Source organism: Corvus cornix, chromosome 2 (genome assembly GCF_000738735.6).
Source record: "Corvus cornix cornix isolate S_Up_H32 chromosome 2, ASM73873v5, whole genome shotgun sequence".
NCBI lineage: Eukaryota > Metazoa > Chordata > Aves > Passeriformes > Corvidae > Corvus > Corvus cornix.
The window spans coordinates 94,402,364-94,418,031 of NC_046333.1; the positions used below are offsets into that span (position 1 = coordinate 94,402,364).

At 36.6% G+C, this 15,668-nt stretch overlaps 1 long non-coding RNA gene across 1 annotated transcript in view; it reads left to right on the plus strand.

Moving 5' to 3' along the window:
* Nucleotides 1–12,667, plus strand: part of LOC109143848 — a 71,344-nt gene extending 58,677 nt beyond the window's left edge. The window contains exon 3 of the long non-coding RNA XR_005604490.1: nt 12,599–12,667. This is a non-coding gene — a long non-coding RNA (uncharacterized LOC109143848). The remainder of the gene's footprint in view (nt 1–12,598) is intronic.
* The last annotated feature ends 3,001 nt before the right edge of the window (nt 12,668–15,668 follow it).

Genomic DNA, 15,668 nt, shown 5'->3' on the forward strand with positions numbered 1-15,668 from the left:
CATAAATGAACGTAATATATTTAGGGGGGTGTACAGAATTTGTTGTGGTAAAGCTGTAGTAATATAAGTGTATTCTTTCTATTGTTAAGCTGAATAAAACAGAATAAAAGTCTCAAGTGACTCTCCTAAGAGCAACGCAGCCCACTTCAGGGTGTGACAGCCTTCTTCCACATTCTTGTGTTGTGTTCTCTACTGTGTCTGTGTTTCCATGATAGAAAATAATTCTGGTAGTCTTTGATAACAACAGTATGGAGTCACGGGCAAAGTGGAGAAAAATAGTTTTGAATCTGGTGATCTTAGGTGACATGCAAGACCTTGGGTAGATGCAACATATCTCATTAAACTGATTTAATGTCTTAGTTAAAAAAGCCAATATAATTTGTGGACGGTGTGTTAGATACACCCAAATTGGAGAGGCACAAGGTTATTTTTTAAGCAACCTAAGTAGAATTGTGAAATTGAAAAAAAAAGAGAAGTACTTATAATTAGAACTAAAAGCCTTTACATTTTGCATCTATTTAGAAAATACTTACAAGAAGATTGTATTGGCATTTTGAAATGAGCAGGAGTTGGTTTACTTACAAGCTTAAGCATGAAAAAAAAATAGAATTATGTAGCAGAACTCCAGGGTGTGTTCATGCAGAAGATACCAAAACATGCCTTTTAACCTTTTCAGCATGGAACATGTTAATCAACTTTTGATATTGTTTTTCCTTCTTGACTATTCTTAAAATGGAGCAAGAAGGGCCTAAGCTGCATATTCAAGTTGACAGTGATAAAACATTTATTTCCTTCCTTTCATGACACTATATAATAGACAGGTAAAAGATGGATTTTATATTTTATGGAGTTTAATTTCATCTGAAATATGAAACAATATAAAACTATGTCTCGACGTTTTCATCTAAGGCAACTCTGAAACATCATTTGTGATTTCCGTATTTTTTTCTTAAGAAGCATATGAACATTTTTTTATCAGTCTTAGTTGAACCTCTAGTAATTTTTCTACAAATACCTATGCTTGTAAGAACCATTTTTATTGTAGCCAAAACTGTGGTTATTTAAAGTAGAAATATAAAGCACATTGGTGACTATATAGTTAAATTATTTTAATCAGGCATTGTTAGTTTATTGAAAGATTATTATTTTTTAGATTTCAGATTTCATCAAAGGAGATTAAAAAAACCAAGCATTTTCTTTAAAGCCTATGGGAATTTATAAACAGTTTTGGCAAAGAACAAAGTATTTTGATTTGCAGATCAGACTTTGTGAGAGTTCTGGGGATATTGTTTCTTGTCTCCGTTCTCTTTCAGGGACAGGCTTTCCAGATACACAGTGTTTATCACCCGGGCGCTGAAGCCAAAGACATACACTGTGTGATGCTTTCCAGCACATTGCCTTTGCATTGTCCTAGAGGAAGGGCTGAAATGACTTTCTGGGGGTGAAAGCTGCCTGCAAAATGGACCAACAGAAGAGAATGAGAGCAGACAATGTCTGAATTATACATATAAATATATATATATATTTCCTTTTTCTTTTGGCAACGTAAGAGTATTTCCATAACAGCATGTTTTGAATTTTGGAAGAAAATTTTTATTGTTTGAATTACTACTAAAGGGTAACAAATTTTCCTGGAAAATGCTAATTGGAGAAACACTTTTTAATGAGTTGTATTCAGGATTTAAGCCTTTTGTAGTTAACTCAAGAAAAGGTCTTTAAATAATGTTCTACTTTGTAGAATATTTCAGCTATCCAGGTCAGTCTCTAGAGTTTACAGCTCAGTTTCTTAATGTCCTGAGGTTCCAAGTGAAGTGATTCAACATAACATGCCTACCTTCCCTATTTAGTCTGAGAACCGAGTTTAATGTACGGAAGCAAACCCACAGGATTACGGAAAAGCCTTCAGCGTAGATGGCATCTCCACACTGACTTTTTCCCCCCACATTAATTACTCCTTTCCATTTCTGGGGTGTGTTGAAGCTATGGCAGGGTCACAGTTAAGTACGGGAAATCTATTAATTTGTGTCTTCTTGGTCTTCTGAGTAGGGGAAGAAAGGAAAAAAAGAATCTGTAGGATTTCCAGGAACAATCAGGTTTGAAGAAGTCTGGTTAGAATCAATGACTCAAACAGCACTACACATTGGAACAGAGCAGTGGCACAACCTACAGCTGACTGAGTCATCTCCAGAACGATGTTTGCATGATATACATGGGGTTTTTTTTAATGTGAGCCCTCTTCATGACATTTTGAGAATTATAAATCAGATCTGACTAACAACCTTGAATAAGCTGCCAGTTGAGACAAATCCAAAAAACAAGCCTCGAGATTTTAATCTCAACCAGTTTGTGCAACACTATGCAATGCAGATGAAGGAATTGATCATAAAGGAACCACTGTGTAGTCAGGAAGGATTTTTACCCCTATTTGTCCTGCATCTAATTTTAGAACTGAGTTTTAGCCAGTCATTAAATTGATCAATCTTTTATGCTACTCTCTGTCTCAGCTGCCTGATATTAGCTGTTCTGTCTACTTCACTAACAGCTTGTTTTTCTCTAATCACAGTTTTAATTGATTGATTTAGCTGTATGTTTGTTGAAGGTTTTTAATGGTCACATCCCTCAGTATCCAAAACAGAGAAGAGTAGAAAATAATTTTATAATTCTGTTTTGGTGCATATGTGCATCATGGACATATATCTTACTTTCTTAATAAACAGATTTCTAAAATGTTTAAAATAAAATCTGAAAGCTCTGCATGCCCTTCTGAAAAGTTCTTTCCTATGCAGAGAGAAGTAATTTTGTCTTTGATTTTCTTGTTTCTTTTTTTGGCCTAAGGGTGCCTTCATACAGAAATATCATGGCTGGAATTTTTTTTTCCTTCCTAAGAGTTTAAAAAACTTATCCCCTTCTTGAGTGCATGCATTTTAAATGCCCAACTGCAGTCCACTTGTTCCAAATTTTTCAGCATAGCTAGGTTCTGGAAACTTTCAGTTCAAATTATGGGTTCTTGAGACAAAAATCAGATGGCAGAACTGATCTTACTTTCATGATTGTCTCAGGAATTTTGGCTGAGTTTGCATAGCACCATTTGATGCTTCCCAGATTTCAGATGGAAATATTACGAACAATCTCTTCTTAGTATCCCTAATCTATACCCCATGAGGCTTGTCTGTGAAGGATCTTGGATGTCTTCTTTGTCCAAACGTTCCTAGGCAAAGCTGTGCTTTACCATGGCACTGGTGCTTGCACACCTCAAGAGTAGAATGGATGCTTTAGTAGCAAATATGCAAATCATGTCACTTCATATCTCCTCTTTTATCAACAGAAGATAAAGGAATGTAAAGGATCATATTCTTCAATATTTCACTAGAAAGACTGATCCCAAGAAACTAGAGACAGAAGATAAATGAATTACATTGTTTGTTTATGAACAGTCCCCAAATCCAGTTCTTTTTGATCCTTCAGAATTTGGCTCTACTATAAAAAAATGCAAATCAATACATCTTGAATTCTGAACTCAAATTCATAATTAAATTTTGCATAGATTCTGTATTCTCTTAGAGTGAAATGCAAAGGAAAAAAAAAATTATCAAAGCACATGAACCCTGGAAAAAAATTTAATGGAGACTACGGTTATTTAAGAAAGCACAGCTATCCCTCAGTTGAACAGAGCATCTCCTTTTCTGTAGATTTTGCCATCATGCACATGTTCTGAAGATGTAAAGCTGAATTGTCTTTTGCTTCTGTGTCATTTTTAGATAGTGTTTGTGGTATCACTTCCTGCCATTCTTTTTATTTTTTTGTTGTATTGCAATAGTGAACATAATAATACTGACCAAAGAAGAACTGACTGCAAAGTTTCCATGTCCACATTTTTGTAATTATACATTTATAATTGATCTAGAAGAATTACACCTTGAGAAATCATCTCCTTACATAGAAAATTTTAAAACAGTTTCTAAGGATATATCTGAGAAAAAAAGTAATGTGAAAATGAATGTGCAATCCTGGCCCCTCCTGGTGGTTCTTTTTGCCCTTCCTATGTGAAATTGCCCTTGGACTGAAAACAGAAGAATACAGTAGAGAAAATGATGTAGCTCTGAACCCTGGTGTAATTTGCATTAGCACTTACAATAGGCAGAGTGAAACTGTTAAGAATGGACCTATTTGCTGTATTTTCTTTAGACATTCCTGCTGCAGAAACATTTTTTAAATGAGAATTTTATTCCCACTGATGCTTATTTTCAATTATTTTAAAACAATACACTAAAAAGCTTTGTAATTGAGAGAATACTAAGTTGACTGAATTTTCACATTTGATTACTGACCACTGCTGAGAAGCCAAGTTTCCTCCATTTGCCGTAAGTAGATGAAAGCATGGCACCTGGGACTTTGGCTCTTTGACCCAACAAATAACTCGTATTCATTCTGAGATAAAATGTTCCCTTTAGTCCTCATCTAATTACTAAATAGATTCAGTAGCCTAAAATCTTCAATCAAAACCTAACCCTAAGCCTTCATATAATTTTCCCTTCAGTTAATATCCTGCCCAAACAGGAGCTATTTGTTAGCAAGATCTCTCTGGTTTAATTTGTTATATTAACGTGAATAAAAGTATAGACTCTGTCCTATGCAAATTGAATATCTACCTTCTTCCTAGTGCTCTTGTGGTTGCCTGCTAATACTTGTAACCAACATATCAGTACTTTTCTTAGCACTGCATCTGCAGCTGTATCAGCTGTATGTGGTGTCTTGGCACGGATTAAATAAATTACAGTCCTCCAGCATTTCTTTGCATTTAATTAGAGATTTTTGGGGAACTTCTGTTGATTTAAAATGTGAATTTAGGACATCAATATATGATGACCACCTTAAGGGTGTTCATGATCCTACCAATTTCTCTCATATTTTACAGGCAGAATGAGCTATCTCAAGTTTGTAAATTTACTTGCCCATTCTCGGTGCGTAGTTGTAATATAAGTTTTGTAGGCAGTTAATACATGAGATATGTTGAAATTTAGTACAAGGGTTTTGGATCACTCCTATAGTACTGTGGTGTATGTGTCACCACTGTAGCAAAAAATTCATCACCATTTCTCTCAATTAGCAGTAACTATTATGCATAATATAGCTGCTGTCTTGTTTTCCTTTCTTTTCTGTATTACTGGAAAATATTTTCTATGTGAGACCATCAAACAAGTACAGTTTGTTCTTTTTTCTCCCTCTTTGTTTCTTGTACAGGACCAAGAACCTTGTATTTAAGTAAGGATCATAAAAAAAAGGAGAAGTCCAACCAGAAGATTGTATTTGAATCCAAAAATCCATAAAGAAATGAAATCTCTTAGGAGAAAGGAGCCTTTAATTTTAAAGTTAAAATTCTAACAGAAGATTTAGAGTTAGAAATAATAGATTTTTATATTAAAGCTAAGCTGAGAAATGATTGAAAGTTAGGGTGCTTAAAGCTTCTTAGACCTCTGTCTGCCATGTATCTTCACCTTAACAAGTTTATGAAATATGAGTACCTAAGATTTCTTAACTCTTATGTCTAAGCAAAAATACTGGGAAAAGAGCGTCTAGAACGCCAGCTGCCAAAATCCAGTGCTCTTTACAATCAGGCATCAGTCTGGAGCACAGCTCAGTGGTCCTGATGGGTGAACTCCATATGGGAAGGTGTGTATGTTACTGTTGCTTGATCAATCAACAGCCTTTGACACCACCAGTCTCCTGGGTACAGCTGATTCACTCACAGGACCTGGCTGGGCTGGATGTGCAGCTCTGAGATGGCTCTGCCTGCTACTCTTAAACAAATGACAAAGACCCTCCCTTGTGGGCTATGGAGTTTGCAAACCTCTATATTTTGCAACATTGTGGGATCTGTCATCGGGAGCACACATGCACAGCTATCTGTCTGCTTTTGCAGAGGCAAGTCAGCATTATTGCCCAGATGTCCCAGTGCCTGAGAGAAATAATTACATGGTTGAAAAGAATCAGGATCCAGCTTTTTGTCAGTAAGACCATGTGAGGTTGGCAGGGAAAGGCAATACTTCCAAGACTTCAACTTCTGTTGAGGGCTCTTCCCCATGGACTTTCAGTGTGATGCACAGACCCAAGTTTCGGCTGGGAGTGCCATCAGTCATGAGTACATAGGTGGCAATGTTGAGGAAGGTCTTCTTTTGGGGTTAGCAAGAAGGGTATGCTCATTTGCCTTCAGTGGATGACTAATTTCTGTGATCTGCTTGTAAACTGTCTTCATCTTACAGCAGTTCTGTTCATTTTGTCTTGTGCCATGTATGAACAGCACATGCAAAATCAATTAATATGTTGTGATCTATCTTGTAGAAAAAGGAGGCCCAGGTAAAAATATCACAAAAGTGTTGCACACACATTTTTGGCTTTTCATATGGGACTTCATTCTTCCAAACCAATCTGGCATTTGCAGCATTTGAAAGATAGTCCTGTGCCCACTGTGCTGAGGATTCTGTGGATGATTGACCTTAAGAGTATGTATCTTGGAGATGGACTTGGATTCTTTTCCACAGAAAATTTTCATTCCCAAAGACTGAGGAAATCTGTTTCATCCCTGTCTCACAGACTTTAAGACTAAAGTAATATATTTGGGGTAATTTTTCCACTCTAGAAGTAGCAGAAAAAAAATAAATTTACAATTGTCACAAGCAAAAAATGGCATGAACAGCATCAAGCATTTATTGAAAAAAGGAGTGCTTTTCTTCAGACCAAAATATTAATTTGAAACTTGATTCTGTGATGGTAATAATATGCTATAAAATCCAAGATGTGAATCATTAAAAACCACAATTAACAATGATGCAGACCTCAAAAAGGAGAGATACAACAATAGTAATTTTGAATAATAGTTTTAAAATGACAAAAATCAATGAATACTAATATGTGTAGTAAAAAAACCTCAACTGAATTAGCTGACAAAAAGTGAACAAACGGCATCACGCCATGGCTGCAGAAAAGCTTTTGTATAAAGTAAACCAGCAAGAATACAAATGAGAAACTGCTGGCACATGTTTTGTGTAAAGCATAAGATGAAGTATCCCAAACCGTGTCAATTATTAAAACTAAAGGCTCAAACTTTGACATATGATCTAGAAATCATAAATAGCACTTTCAAAGAGCAATGTCAGACACTCTAATCTTCCAAGTTGCTTTAAACAGGAGATAAAGTTTGTAAACAAAAGCACTTCACTGAAACTTTCAACAGATCAAAGTGTAACCTTAGACTTAATAAGAAATAATAAATGCTGTTAAAGTCTAACAGTGGGGAAAGATGCATGCTTAGATGAACTGCCAGTAAACACACAGTGAGAAATCGTAGATACACAACTGTTACTGGAAGTGTTTAACTGAACATTTGAATCAAAAAGGCTGTTATTACACAACTAGACAATCCCAGTGAACTGGTTTGCCTACCTAGCTGCATCACTGAATATTGGTCTTAAATGCTGGACAAAATTTGTTTATGATTCCTGAAATACACACCTGCATGCAAAGGGCACATACAGGTACTCAAATATTTGAGATACTTCTTCAGCTCATTGCAAATGATTTCCACATAGGTCAGTCTGGTTTATTTCCATTGTTCTTCACTGGAGCTGATTCGGGTGTTTTGTGTTTGCATACCAAACAAGAGCTTGGATAATATAGATTTGTCCACTCGACTGACTGGGTAAGTCTTTGGACTCATTAAAATGAAAATACTTGGTAGCTGTTCTTAAAAATAATACACGAAAATGAAACAAAAAAACCCTCCAAACCCTCACACTCCTCACTGTAGAAAGACCTTCATAAAAATTGGATTAAAAATATTCTGTAATATCCTGACCAGGTCTGTACATACTAGCAATTTAAACTCGCCCTTTTTAAAATGACACCAGGGAGCTAGACAAGGCTGTCCATTATCCTCTTTTCTTTTTGCAATTGTAATGGAACATTTAGCCTGATTTTTCAGCAACGAGGAATTGCTTCAAGGAATGAAAATTGGAAACTCCATAAATTTTGGTTCATTGTATGCAGATGGCATATTGATTTGCTCCTGTAATCCTGGTCATAATCTGCCCATAATCTTGCAAACAGTGGATTGGTTTTCCATTACCACTGCCTTCTTTGCAGCTGCAGTGATAAAAACTGCTTCCTTAAAACGAATGTGCAGTTGCAGAATCTACCTGACCAAAGTCTGACCAGGTGAGACAGGATAATGCTAGATACCTAGAGATAATTATATGTGAAGCTACCATCAACATATAACTAATGACCTCTCTTCCTTGAGAGGAGTGGGAACGGCTCTACATATGCTCTTCATTTTCTTCAACCTCCTTTGGAACTATAAAACCAATTAATATGATAAATCTTGGGTTTTTGTTTCTCTGTTTCAGGATCTTTCTCTGTTACTACTGTACTTATAGTTTGTACAAATGATATATTTGAAGGCAGTTTCTTAAGTGTGGTAATCACTGTTAGAAAAAGGTGAGTCAACTTCAAAACATTTTGAGGTTTTTCATATTAAAATTTTGGTTCATTATGCTTTGGATGGCTGTAGCTGCAGAACTGAGGTATTATTGCTGTAGGAAGTGTTACACATAGAAAGAAATTGTAATGAAAAAACCTATATGCTGAAATTACTGGTAGTTACCTGAGAACAAAAACCCTAGTTGTGAAGATGACTGAAAAATTGTAATGTGGTTTTTTTTTTTAATTTACTCCTTGAGAAACTCTCAGAGTGAATTCTTAGATCTCTGTCTAAAAGAGCTTGAAAGATTGGAACAGATACCCAAAATTTGGTGATGCTTTCCAAAGTCCAAATACCACATATGTCAAGGTGTTCAGCAATTAGATCAGTCTGGCCCATTGTTTTGCTGTCAAACAACATTAAATGTGAATTTTTCAGCTGTATATCATACAAGCAGACTACATAATGTTATATTAGAAAGGGATTGTTGCACAGATATATTGCCAAATTATTTCTTTTCTACTACTTAACTCTGAAATTAGATTATTTTAGCAAAATCTGAGTTAAAAATGGAGCTTTAATTTTTAGAATAGGTTTGCTCTGTTTGGAATAAGGCTCAATAGTGACTCATTCCAAATATATATTGATTTTCTTTGATATATTACACAGGTTATAATTAACTCATCAAAGAATAGCTTTGTTTCAGACAAATTTGTCATTTAGCTGTCATAAAATATACATACCTTAAAACACTAGTGTGTGACAGAGTACCCTAAATTAGCTATTTGAAAGGAGAGTGACAAAATGGAAAATTGACACAAATGGCTTCTGCTCCCAAGTTTTAATTTAATATCAGCTGGACTACCTACCCCTTTTTTACTAATTGCACACACACATGAAAATAGTACTACATTCTTCTGAATATATCACACAGAAAGTTAGCCAGCAAAGTTTTCTATCAGAGAAACTAAGATAATCAGCACATTAAAAAAACCTGGAAAGCTATAGTGTTTGTTTTCAGCTTTCACAAATTCCATAATATAGGTGATTATTTCCAGACACAAGGCACTCTATTTCAGTCCTTTGTGTTTTATTCTATTTATCTGGTAGTGTAAATCTAGTGAAGACCAGATTGTAGATTTTAGGTAATAAGGATGCAGAACTAACCAAAGTCAGAGTTAGGTAGTGCATATGCAACACAATACTGAGGACAGATAAGGCCAAAATGATGATGGTTTTTTTCAGTAAAGCATTGATGTATATTCCCAACAAACAGGCAGGGGAACTATTCGCTGTGCATATAACTTTTTCTTGAAAGTAATAAAAAGTAAAATCCATAAAATGTATGACCAAGGACAGATGACCTGGAGTAGCACTAGTGTAAACCTTAATGTATCAATAATAATGAGCAGTATAACCCTGAAAAACTGTGGAGAAGGGGATGAGTTCCTTTGACAGTTGTAGGGAGATATAAACATGTTAATCGTATCTGTTCTAAAGAAAATCTGAACCACATCTAAACTTTCTGTCTTTGTGCTTTTAATATACTTGAGGATGGCTGGAACCTAATTCTTGTGGGCAGTCAAGATACATGCACTGAAATATGGCCATTTTGCCTTAGATTCTTCAGTCTTTTAGGGAGGTGAATGTGGTAGCAGCTGAACTGTGAGGTGGTCTTCATGAAATGGGTTGATTTTATTTCCTCAGTACTCCATGGTCAAATGGAAATACAGTTTGAGCCATTTATCACTGGTAAAGGCAAAAAAAATGGAAATATGCATTTGGGTATTTTTACCTTGTCTGTGTATCTTCTGCAATGCAGCTTCAAGGCACTTACTTTATCTCTTCCATGAACAGGTGTATTCTTACATGTGTCCAAATGCAGAGAGAAAAAAAACGTTTTCTAGCTGAGTAGTCTGTGTGCCAGATTTTATTTCTTAGCAGACTTTTGCACAAACTTCAGATTAAAAATGCAGATTGCCTTGTTATGATGAACTTCTCTTCTTAGTTGGAGAAACAATAAACATAAATTTATGAATTTATCACTTTGTGTAGCTGAATTTTATTGGCTATTGCTATTTTCAACAAGCTGGAAGTGCTGGGTTTTTGTTCTTTCCTCCTTGCAAGGGCTGTGATTTTTGCATATAGAAAGTCACAGTAGTTGGTTTGAGACACTACACATACATAGTTTTTCTGGTAAGTTTTGAGCCCAAGTGTACTGACAGTGCTAGCAGATGTAAATTAACATTTTTTTACCACTATGGAGGTTTAGATGTCCAAGCCCAATCCCACAGACCTGTTTAGTGCAAAATCACTATTGATAACAGTAAGAATTGTATAAGATTTCACCAAGTGTGACATCTAGTCTACGTCCAAGTAGATGATGCAATAGTTAAGCAGCCACTTGTGATTTATTATGTGTACAAAACTTTGGGAGAACTCTCAGCAAAGTGTTCATTGGTAAGTCATACTACCTCAATCTGTTTTGTTCATTATGTCTTTTCCTGCCTCGATGGGTTAAATTAACTTGCTATATAATCACGACCACGCTGTTGTTTGGAATTAAGTTCCATGAGCTCTTTTCAACTGTTGAAATAATTTTACAGGCTCCATTATCAGAATTTTCCTCTTGCAAGGGTAGTGTTTTATGTGTCTCCTGAGTGTCCTATAAACTCCCAGTATTAATAGTGTGTTAGTGGTGATACTGATGCGTGATAGCATGGATACTGCATACGCTGTTACAATGCTTTAAGACTGTAAACCATTTTTAGAGGCGTTCTTTGCAAGGCTAAGTCTTGAAAGCATAATATACCACTGCTAATTATATTGATCTAATTAATCTAATTAAATTGCAGCTAGATATGTTGTACATGTCATTTGTCTGTATTAACATTATGTAAACCTATTCTGCTTGTCTGTGCATTTTATATACAATGCCTCTTCAGCATTTGACCAGAAAAGTGATTGTATACCTCCTGCATCTCTTACTGGTGAGAAAGAGATGTGGTCATCAGGTGGCTTACGAGATACAGAAAGCCTGACTCTTTTTTGAATCTGGTTTTGTTTGAAGAGACAAAGGATTTGCTGTTCCTGGAGGTTAGAAAATGTCTTCTCTGCTTCCTCATTTATTTCTATCACCTTTGTCAAACACATGCCTTCATTTTTGGAATTTGGATGCGTCAATTTCAACACATAACTAAGAGAGCAAAGAGTCCAGAGTCACTTTAGTTGGAGCAAGTGAAACATAACTGCATCGCTTCAGTATTTCTCTCTTATGTGGAAGAGAATGAGTACAGGGAAAATTCACTCCAAAAGGACCAGGTAGCTCCTTCCTGCTGCACCTCACAGCTGTTAGTTCTGCCTTCCACCAGCCGTTCCAGAGGAGATGCCTTAGCAGAGGCCAGCAGTTGATTAAACAGCAAATCTTTGACTTTGTTGGCCATGGCCTCTTCTTATGTAGCAAAGGCTCTTTTCATAGTTGTACATATGTACAATGTACCATTGTGGTTCTAGCAATGAAGGATAATGTAAGCAGATGGTATCTCTACCCTCCTCCTAACACAGGACACACACTTGAATGTCATCCAAACTCACCTTTCTCCGTGGTTTTCTTTTATCATCAATTAAATCAAAGCAAATATTCCTTTGGCATGAGCTACTTTTACTGACTTTGCATAGTTTCTGCTTCTTGTTTTTAATTCAGAGACACTCCATCATTTTCTATTATTCCTGTCTGGCATTAGGAAGACTCACTTGGTTCAGTTGCTATTCTGAGTTCACTGTGTCACTCTGCAGAGTCATGGCAGACTATGCCTTGTTAAGGGAAGAATGTGACTCTTCTTCCACATCAGCCTCCTGCAGCAATTAATGCTGTCCCTGCTTACTTAGTCAAATCAGCTGAATGCTAAAAATATGCAACTCTGGGCAGGTTGGGAGCCCAAAGCATAGTTCATCATTGTGCTCAACTGTCTTGATAGATTTTTTTATTTTTAAAGATTAGAATAAGATAGAAATGACTTATTTATCTTTAATTATTATGTGGGATTTAAAAAAAAAAATCTGCAGTGAACATTATAGGCCAGGTTTTGCTGCTGCTTATGTGAATGATCTTCCTTTTTGCAGGTGACCACTGTCTTGTTGCTGATGAAACTGCCCTCACATTTCTGATGTCAGGAAAATGAAGTAACAGAGAAAAAGAGAGTAAGAAAGATGTTTTTAAAATCTCATTTTCCTTTTTGCATTGTAAGAAGACGTGGCTTCTTTAGCTTTCTCTTGCTAATGGCATTAGCTAAAGTAGAACATTTTAGACCAATTTTCAATTCTCACTAATATAGCTAGCTAGCTACGGTTATAGTTTTCCAGGTGAAGCAGTTTTCACTTTCCACAGAAATTAATTTCGAAATCCATGTGGGCTTTCAATAGTAGTCTAGCAAAATACTAGAAGGATGCCTGGTTTGCTGTGCTTGGACAATAAAAACATATTATGAGCACTCCTTTTCCTTTTGTGTTATTGCCCTTTCACTAGTTGGCATAGGACAGGACTCCACAAGGGAGAACATTTAAAATTGGAAGCCTTCCACAGGTTGTTTTTCCCCCCCCTCTCTGCTCTAAGGTCTTTTAGACCATCTAGAAGCCATATGAAGAGCAAAGGTGGCATCCGTAATCCTACTTTTATCTGTATGTGGTGTGTATGTATTGAGTATGTGATGAGGGACTGGAGTTTGCAGTTTAAGGCTTTTGCTCAGGCTGACACGTGGTAGGGAGATCAAAAATAGTGTGAAAGAGGAAGACATGAAAGATGAAGAGCTCTGTAGATGACAAGTGGAAGTCAATAGAAATACCCTCAATGGTGTCAGTAGACTGGGAGTCAGGTCCTCTTAGAGAGAGGCCTGGCATTAATTTTTCCGAGACAGTGAAATCCTGGGGGTCTGCAAAAGAGAAAAACAACAGGCCTGAAGGGACTTTGGGGCAGAGCCAGCAGAAGCTGCTGTCATCTCTATCCTGCTGTCCTTTCTTGAACTTGGCACAATCAGCTGATCTGCATGAATGTGATGTTTTTATGGCACTGGTTATAATTGGTAGTGATAGCAGCATGACTGAACGAGATAGCACATTGTATGAAAACAGGTTGAAGAGAGGATGAGATTCAGTTATAAAATCTTAAACCTCATTTCATCAGAGCATTTTCTTGGCTAATCAGAATATTTTCTGTGAATCTTGGAAATTGCTCTGATCACAAACCAGAGAGTATGAGAGGGTCTCATTCATAAGTGCTTTATCTTCTCAGGAACAAGTCGATAAGCCTTTATTGTTTAATTTTTCTTTCTTGGGAACTGGGCAGCTGACATTTTTTCTAAGTCCCTTAATTTGTAGAGGACTTTGTGGGAGTCACAAAACCCCATTAACCGTATTTTTCATCTGGCTTTAGGAGGAATATATTTTAAAATGGTAAAAGAAAGACTTCGAACAGCTTCTGATAACTCACAGTTTAAGCATGGCTATAAAAAGAAAATGAAAAGGCAATTAAAAATGGAATATTTCTTTCTTCAGTCTCCCCCCCCCCCACCATAATTTGTCACTATTTCTTGTAGGCAGGCAGAAAGATGAGGCTACAGAAGACCATTTAGCGCTGCAAAGCTGGCTGCTATAAAGCACCATAACTTGGCATTAGAGTGGGGGACTAATTTTTTAAAATCTGTATCATCCTCCTGAAAAAGTTCTGAACAGTTAGGGTTTTTTTTTTCTGCAAAATTGAGAAAGAAATGGAAAGAAATTCGTTAATGTCTCAGCAGCACTGGCTGATGCCACTAAGGGTAATAAGAAGCCATGTTTCTTCAGATTCCCTTCTTGACTATCAGTACCCAGAAATCCCCTCACGACATATGAAAAACCCACACAGATATATATCCCAGGAAATCAACAAAACAGGCCTTGAAACACTTGCATTTACCACACTTGTGTGTGCAAACTGGTATTTATGCTTCTACAAACTCATTAGTGAGTAGATATCAGGAGTTTCTCTGGTCACTTGTCTGCAGAAGTTGGGGTTGCTCGTGTGGGTTTCTCTGGTGACTCCAGAGCCTCCAGAGACAGAATCACCTCTCCCAGGTAGATTATTCTTTGTGCTGGTCTTACCTCTCCTTGCAGAAATTACAGTTCTGCTGGGGTAGAGATGTTGAAGGGCCATACTCCACCCAGCCGAAGGAGGACATACACGTCTACTCCTTGCCTGGGCAGAATGGCAGCAGGGGCTGGTTTCCACACCAGGACAGGATAACCAGAAGGCTGCAGGTTTCCTTTGACTCACTCTTGTTTGTCTACATGTAAAATTTTACTTACTTATACCTTGTGTTTATGAAACAACCACACTATATCATCCAAGCTCAAGTTTTGAGAAAAGTTCACAAGTGCATATTTCACATGAGCCATATGTTGAGCTGAAGGCACATAATTTACAAACCTTTTAAGCGATTGTGTTACCAACAATTCACATTTCTGTTCTCAAGATAAAGTCCCAGCCCATTCCATCTGATCAGCATCTTATTCTTCAAGCAGGTGTCATGGTTTCTGAATTTTGTCCAGATGGCAGCTGATGTGGAATCAGAGACTGAGTGAATAAAATCAAATGCTGTGAGAAGAGCCATTGAGCCTTTGCTCCTCATGTTACGGCTAGTGACAATAGATTTAATGCAGCCATTGTTCATGATCTGTGAGTTTATTAGAGCTAAATGGTCAGGATTATCTCATCAAATTATAACAATCTGAGAAAGTGATTAAAAATACCCCTTAAATATATTGCACAGTTCATCAGTATTTGCAGTTCATATCTTTTGGTAGTATGTATATATCCATATATTTGTTCATGTCCAGAGCCAGTTCAGTTACTTTGCTCCCTCAACCTCCATTTTTACCACCTGGGTGTTTGCCTCCGGAAAAATCCATATCTTTGAGTTGCCTCTCAAGGAAGCTTTAATGACACCAGTGGGCAGAGCCCTTCACAGTTTGTAAAATAACCTCCTGCCATGTCAGATTAGGTTACATGCCATCAAATGATTTAAATCTTCACAGTTACATTTGTTCTACAGATGTGTGTACTCTCTCTCTTGAGATTAGCATTTCTGCACTTTTAAAAATAATTTCAGGGTTTTCTAAAATTTTTTTTAGTAGCAAAAATCTCAGAGCTCTTTTTAAG